The 8298-nt window shown below is 39.6% G+C and overlaps 1 pseudogene; it reads right to left on the bottom strand.

Annotated features, from left to right (window-relative positions):
* Positions 1–604: 604 nt before the first annotated feature.
* Positions 605–2133, bottom strand: LOC113259724 (protein FAM98A-like; annotated as a pseudogene).
* Positions 2134–8298: the final 6165 nt, after the last annotated feature.

The following is an 8298-nucleotide window of genomic DNA, read 5'->3' as shown; positions in this document are numbered from 1 at the left end:
GTCGAATATATGATACAGTATTCCATCGAAAGGATAATACTGAATGTGCTATTCACAGTAAAGCTCATTTAATAGGAACTAACCTAAAAGTCTATCATGTGGCAAATGTGACATAATCTCTCTGAATAAAAAACCAAACAGTGCAGAACTGTGGTTGGAAAACAGGCATTAGAATACTTTAATGAAAACACATATAAGTGGACTGTTGACATGAGGAAGTTTTCCTAGCTGTAAATAAAAAAAAATGTGGGAGAATCCTCATTTCCAAAACCCCTTTTTGAAAATTACTTATTCAAGTAACTTCTTCCTGAAAAAAGTATGCATGTTCTAACTGGAATTAATCTACTGGTCAATTAAAGGCAATTTTCATTACCTTTTAAATAGTTCTTTATATAAAGGAGAGATGTACATGTTTCTCAAACAAACTGCCTTATGTAAGTCCTTACAAAAAGAGAACTGAATGAAGATTTACAAATACTTATGCCAAGCAGGAATCTGTCTTCCACCTGTGGTCTCACATTAATTCAAAACTGATGCTGGACTCAGGATTCTGAAACTAAGTTTCTTTTACTTGAGCTCTTGCAAAGTGTAAGGTTCTGTAGCCTCAACTAGTATGTCTTCCTTGTCTAAATGCAGAATGATTATATTGATAACCTCCATGTTGGAAGTGCTTTTCAAATTCTTCCCTTGGTGATAATTCTGGCTCTGCCTTCCTCCCCAGCCTCTTCCCTGGCCACCACATCCACCTCAGTCTCCATGACCACCTCTCCCTCCATAACCAGTGTCCATCATCTTGGTATCTTTTGTCCTGTTGGTATCCACCACCCTTGCATCCATTTCTTGCATATGTAGATGTTTGGAAGCCACCATAACTACCGCCTTGATATCTACCACGGTGGCCACCACTATGATAGCCACCTGGCTAGAAACCTGAATCTCAATAACCACCATCTTGCTAGCCACTTCTTCCTCCACCCCCTCCATCCATCCAGCCTCCTTGATGTTTATTTCCTCTTCGTCCCCCTTGGCGACCATGGTCATAGCCACCACGTCCACCTCTCCCTCCTCCTTGTTCATGACCTGCTCGACCTTCATATGAGGAATATTCATAATCATCTCTCCCTCCTCCTTAGCTTCCTCCTTGCTACTGGGGGTCATCTCGCCTTTTCCAACATGGTGGCATCTCTGAAGGTGGAGGTTCAATTTCATTGGGTCTACTCCTCTGTCAGACACCCTGCCCATCAACACCTTATTGATAGCACAGGCAACCTTTTCTCTTATAGAGCCACTGCTTGTCCTTAAAATCTTCAACAAGTCTTATCTTGCAGCCAAAAGGTGGACAACAGAAACAATACTTTTAGGAGATAAAACTGAGCATTTCATCTGGTAAACCTTTGCTAATTTTTCTCTCTGACTCTTAGCTCTGTCAGACAGCCAAAAGCCTGTACAGTGACATCCAAACGTTTCATTAGCAGCTTTCTCTGAACTTCATATTCATTGGCTATGGCTTGGCTAATTGTTTCTATATTTTCCCAGTGGGCTGGTCCCATTGACTTCTTCAATAAAGGCTTTCCCACAGGGTTAAGTAGAACTTTTGCTAATGCCTCCTTTAATTTTTTTTTCAATCCCACTGAAGAATTGGAACATAGTTATATTGTCTGGAGGTTTGGACATTTCTAGAACAATACATATGCCTTTCAACTCTTGAAAGACCTCACTACCACATCCTTCTTGAGCTTTTCTTGGAGTAGTATTCACACAGAGTATTCTGGCAGCTTCTAGTTCTGAGATGAGGTATGTGAGCAAAAGGAGGCAGTTCTTCTGAAGAAGGTGCTTGGTCACATATCCAGATGATAGTGATAGATATGGAGAGTTCATCTCCCCTAGTAACCCACTCTCCTCTAGCTGGAATTCTTCAGCTTCACATGGGCTTTTAGTTGTTTGCATATCTTCCTCTAGTTTACAGAACACTCTAAATTCAGACACCAGCCAAGCACAGAATTTGGTGAACTCAGGGGAACTGTCTCCAACAGAGACTGCCTGAGACAGAGTGCCATCTTCCAGCAATGGACCCTTATAACTTAGATCTTCCAATGACTCTAAGATGTCAGTCTCCATGAGGTCACACTCCATGCTCTACTAAACATTTAAAGTAGAGTTAATACCTATTATTCTCAAACTATTCTAAGAAATAGAAATGGAAGGAAGACTTCCAATTCATTCTGAGACTACCATTACCCTGATACCTAAACAAGACAAAAGCTCCACAAGAAAAGAGAACTACAGGCCAATATTCCCTGATGGACATGGATGTAAAAATTCTCAGTAAAATACTGGTAAATCAAATCCAACAGTATATATTTTTTTTTAAAAAATCATTCACCACAATCAAGTGTGACTTATTCCTGGGCTGAAAGGGTGGTTCAGTATTCACAAATTAGTCAACACGATACACCACATTAATAAAAGGATAAGAACTGTATGATCCTTTTAATAGATGCACAAAAAACATTTGACAAGTATAACATCTATTCATGATAAAAACCCTCAATAAAACAGGGATAGAGGAAAAATACCTCAACATAATAAAGGTCATAAATGAAAAACCCACAGCTAATATCATCCTCAATGGAGAAAGACTGAGAGCTTTTCCTCTATGGTCGGGAACAAGACTGGGATGGCCACTCTCACCACTGTTATTTAACATAGTACTGGAAGTCCTAAATTCGGCAATCACACAACACACACACACACACACACACACACACACACACACACACACCTAAACCAGCAAAGAAAAAGTAGAGATTTCACTATTTGCATATGACATGGTACTCTATGTAAAAAAACACAAAAGACTCCATCAAAAAGTTGCTAGAACTGATACACCAATTCAGTAAAGTTGTAGAATACAAAATCAACATACAAAAATCTATTGCATTTCTATACACCAATAATGAAGCAGCAGAAAGAGAAATCAAGGCATTGAGCTGATTTACAATTGTACCCCAAACCATAAGATACCTAGGAATAAACATAACCAAAGAGGTAAATGATCTGTAGTCTGAAAGCTATAAAACACTGATGAAAAAAATTGAAGATGACACAAAGAAATGTAAAAATATTCCATGCTCACGGATTGGAAGAACCAATATTGTTAAAAATGCCTATATTGCCCAAAGCAATCTACACTTTTAGTGCAATCACTACCAAAATCCCATCAGCATTTTTCATAGAGCTAGAACAAACAATGCTAAAATTTGTATGGAACCCACAAAAAACCCTGAAGAGACAAAGCAATCTGGAAAAAGCAAAGCAAAGCTGGAAGCACACAATTCCAGACTTTAATTATATTACAAAGCTGTAGTGAGTATGGTACTAACACAATAACAAACACATGGACCAGGGGAACAGAAGAGAAAACCCAGAAATGAACCCACAACTATATGGTCAATTAATTTTAAACAAAGCAAGAAAGAATATGTTATGGAAAAAAGATGCTCTCTTCAACAAATGGTTTTGGGAAAACTGGACAGAAACATACAAAAGAATGAAACTGGACTGGGCCCACAACTTGCCGTGGTGGGGGTTGTGGCATGCAGACTGCCTGGAGGAAGAGAGAAGCTTGAGACAGCAGCCTATGAAGAAGGTGAAGAAAATCCTGAATAGCAATTTTGAATGGTATTGTTGTTAGGCTTGTTCTGCAGAGCATCTGAAATGAACCTTTCTTAATTGTTTTTATTGGCCAAGATCCAGATTACTAGGTTCAGATGACCTCAGGATTAAAAAGAGAACAGTCTTGGTTATCATCATAAACATATGAACCATTGTGATGGTGAAATGAAATGAGGCTCCGAAATGGAACTGTAGTTACTGTTTCAGCATTTATCACTTCATTCCTGATTTATCTTGGTATACTTTGTGGCAAAATGGGAAAGAAAAATAACTGCTTATTGCAAGGTAGGATGTGCAGAATGGTGAATCTGCAGGGATATATTAAAAGATAAACAGAAGGTGGAGGGAGCTTCATAACCTGGCTCCTGGAAAGTGATATAACAACAGAACACAAAATTGGAACCCTTAGAAATCTGCTCTAGTAAGAGACATTCCTCTCTGAAAGGGGCTCTGGAAATGAAAAGGCAGAATTCAAGGTAGGGCATTGTGTGCGATCCAAGGAGTCAAATAACAAATGGGGATGCCTGAACCAGTAGAGTGCCTGAGCAGTGGAGCAGGGAAGCAGGTTATGGTCAGCAATTCCAGGAGGGGACGCTCATCTTGGTTCACCATACACCATGACCCAGCCAGTCAGTAATTGTTCTTTTCCTGAGCAGCCTGAAAAGTACTAGAACCTGGGGTCCATCTACCATCCCCTGGGAGGAGTGAAACAACTGTACCCGTGACTGGGCAAGAGCTCACAGGAGAGTAACGGTGTGGGACAGACATTAGGGTGGCACCCAGACATGATACAGGAACCTCAGGTGCAAGCAAGAGCCCATGGCTGCTTGTGGTTTTAGAGTCACAAAGGGCAGTGGCACTCCAGGGCCCTGGGACCACCTCTGAGAGAGGTGGAAATGGAGACTGTTGGTTCCAGAGGGTTTATTAAAGAGGGCAGACTGCGATTTTCTGCTCTGGGCCAGAGCTTTGTTCATGGCCATTTTTGCTCTGATCCTCTGAAGTGATGCAGAGAGTCTCCAGGGGTCAAAAGCCACACAGAGGACCAGTTTGCACTGAGCCCATCCCCCTGACAGGGGGTGGGACAACTCTTCCCAGGCAGGGATACCTGAGAAACAGCACAGCAGGCCCTTCCCCCAGAAGACAGACTGGAAGAACAGGTAGATGACAAGACAGTAAAATTCCAACACAAGGGGAAAATAGTATATTGAGCTCCAGGTATTGCCTCAACACTCACTTATTTTTCAGATAAAATCTCCTTTTCTTTTTTTTCTTGTTTTTTTCTCTCTCTTTTTCTTCTTTACTCTTTTTCCATTTCAACTAGATGCTTATTATACCAACTTATGTTTCATAGTCGCTTTTTAACTTGTATTTTTTCACATCTACATCTTATAGATACATGTTTCATTTTGGTCCTTTTGGTCCTCTATTCAATTATATATATTTTATTCTCCTTGCAATTTTGGGATGTAATGTCTTCTAATACACAGACCATATTCAATCAGGAACAAGAGGACCCTGCTTTGTCTATACTGCGAGATTGCAGTCCCTCTCAACCCCCCTTTTTAAAATTTATTTTACTCTTGTGTTTCATTTTGGCTTTGTTTGTTTTCCTGTGGTGGCTTCCAACCACTCTGTATTTTTCTAAGGTGTATTTTGCTTGGGTCATGGTTGATATTTTGGACTCTGGTCATTCACCATTCATTGTTCTCTGAGCAGAATGACTAGGAGGAGGAACTCACTAAAAAACAAAGAAAGAAACACACACACACACACACACACACACACACACACACACACACAGAGCAGAGGCAGTGTTCTTTGCCCCAGAGCTAATAGATATGAATATAAGTAAGATGTCAGAGATGGAATTGAGGACAGCAATCATAAAGTTACAAGCTAGGCTTGAAAAAAGCATAAGTGACAATATAGAATCTCTAAGGGTAGAAATGAGATCTAATCAGGTTGAACTTAAAAATGCCATGAATAAGATGCAGTCTAGACTGGATACTCTAACAGCTAAGGTCAATGAGGCAGAAGAGAGAACAAGTGATCTAGAGGATAAGCTGATGGAAAGGAAAGAAGTTGAGAAAAAAGAGATAAACAACTAATAGGCCATGGGAAGGAGCTTGGAGAGATTAATGATGATGTGAAACATTTCAATGTCAGAATTATTGGGATCCCCGAGGGGATGGAGAGAGAGAGGGCTAGAAGGTATACTTGATCAGATCATAGCTGAGAACTTCCCTAATCTGGGAAAGGGAACAAGCATTTGTGTCCAAGAGGCAGAGAGGAGCCCTCCCTAATTCAATAAAAATAGATGAACACCCTGACATATAATAGTGAAGCTTGCAAATTGTAGAGAAAAGGAAGATATCCTGAGGGCAGCCAGGGAGAGGAGGTTCCTTACATATGGGGGAGGAACATCAGAATAACTTCAGACCTATCCACAGAAACCTGGCAGGCCAGAAAGGGCTGTCAAGACATATTCGGGGTATTAAATGAAAAGAATATGCAGGCAAGAATACTTTATCCAGCAGAGCTGTCATTCAGAACAGATGGAGAGATAAAGAGCTTCCAAGACAGGCAGAAACTGAAAGAATATGAGACCACCAAGCCAACCCTGCAAGAAATATTAAGGGGGATACTGTAAGTGAAGAGAGACCCCAAAAGTCACATAGACCAGAAAGAAAAAGACAATCTACAGAAACAGGGACTTTTCAGGCAATACAATGGCACTAAATTCATATCTTTCAGTAGTTACCCTGAATGTAAATGGGCTGAATGCTCCAACCAAAGGACACAGGGTATCGGGTTGGATAAAAAAAGCAGGACCTATCCATAGGCTGTCTACAAGTGACTCATTTTGAACCTAAAGACACCTGCAGACTGAAAGTGAGGGGATGGAGAAACATTTACCACACTAACATACCTCAAAAGAAAGCTGGGGTAGCAATCCTCATATCAGACAAATAAGATTTTAAACCAAGTACGGTAGGAAGAGATATGGAGGGACACTATATCATACCTAAATGTCCTACCCAACAAGAAGATCTAACAATTGTAAATATCTATGCCCCCAACATGGAAGCAGCCAATTATATAAACCAATTAATAACCAAAATAAAGAAGCATATTGATAGTAATACATTAATAGTAGGAGACTTCAATACCCCACTCACAGCAATGGACAGATCATCTAAGCAGAAGATCAACAAAGAAATAAGAGCTTTGAATGACACATTGGAGAAGATGGACTTCATAGCTATATACAGAACCTCCCCTCCTAAAACAACAGAATACTCATTCTTCTCGAATGCACATGGAACTTTCTCCAGAATAGATCACATACTGGATCACAAATCAGGTGTCAACTGATACCAAAAGATTGAGATTATTTGCCACATATTCTCAGACCACAATGCTTTGAAACTGAACTCAACCACAAGAAGAAGTTTAGAAGTTTAACTTGGAAGTTAAAGAACATCCTGCTAAAGAATGAATGGGTTAACCAGGAAATTAAAGAAAAACTTAAACAATTCATTAAACCAATAAGAATGAAAACACATTGGTTCAATACCTATGGGATACTGCAAAGGTGGTTCTTAGAGGGAAATACATAGCCCTCCAACCCTCTCTCAAAAAGTAGAAAAATCTCAAATGCACAAACTAACCTTACACCTAAAGGACCTGGGGAGAGAACAGCAAATAAAGTGTCAACCAAGCAGGAGAAGAGAAATAATAAAGATTAGAGCAGAAATCAATGAAATAGAAACCAGAAAAGCAGTAGAACGATCAATGAAACTGAAAGCACATTTTTTGAAAGAATTAATAAGGTCGATAAACCTCTGGCCAGACTTATCCAAAAGAAAAGGGAAAGGACCCAAATCAATAAAATCATGAATGAAAGGGGAGAGATCACAACTAATACCAAGGAGATAGAGACAATTGTTAAACTTATTAACAGTAGCTCTATGCCAACATATTAGGCAATCTGGAAGAAATGGATGCATTCCTGGAAACTTATAAACTACCAACACTGAAACAGGAAGAAATAGACAATCTGAACAGACCAATAACCAGCAAGGAAATTGAAGCAGTAATTAAAAGCCTCCCAAGAAAAGAGAGTCCAGGGCCAGATGGGTTCCTAATGGAAATCTACCAAAAATTTAAAGAAGAAATAATACCTATTCTCCCGAAGCTGTTTCAAAAAACAGAAATGGAAGGAAAACTTCCAAACTCGTTACATGAGGCCAGCATTACCCTGGTCCCAAAACCAGACAAAGACCCCATCAAAAAGGAGAATTATAGACCAACATCCCTGATGATCATGGTTGCCAAAATACTCAACAAGATCTTAGCAACTAGGACCCAACAGCCCATTAAAAAGATATTCACCACCAGCAGGCGGGATTTACTCCTGGGATATGAGTGTGGTTCAACATTCACAAATGAATCAATGTGATAGATCATATTAATGAACAAAAATTCAAGAAACATATGATGCTCTCAATTGATGCAGAAAAAGCATTTGACAAAATACAGCATTCTTTCTTGATTAAAACTCTTCAAAGTTTCCGGATAGAGGGAACATACCTCAATATCATAAATGCCATATGTGAAGAG

Source organism: Ursus arctos, unplaced genomic scaffold, assembly GCF_023065955.2.
Source record: "Ursus arctos isolate Adak ecotype North America unplaced genomic scaffold, UrsArc2.0 scaffold_22, whole genome shotgun sequence".
NCBI classification, from domain to species: Eukaryota; Metazoa; Chordata; class Mammalia; order Carnivora; family Ursidae; genus Ursus; species Ursus arctos.
This window is presented reverse-complemented; position numbering and strand designations above follow the sequence as displayed.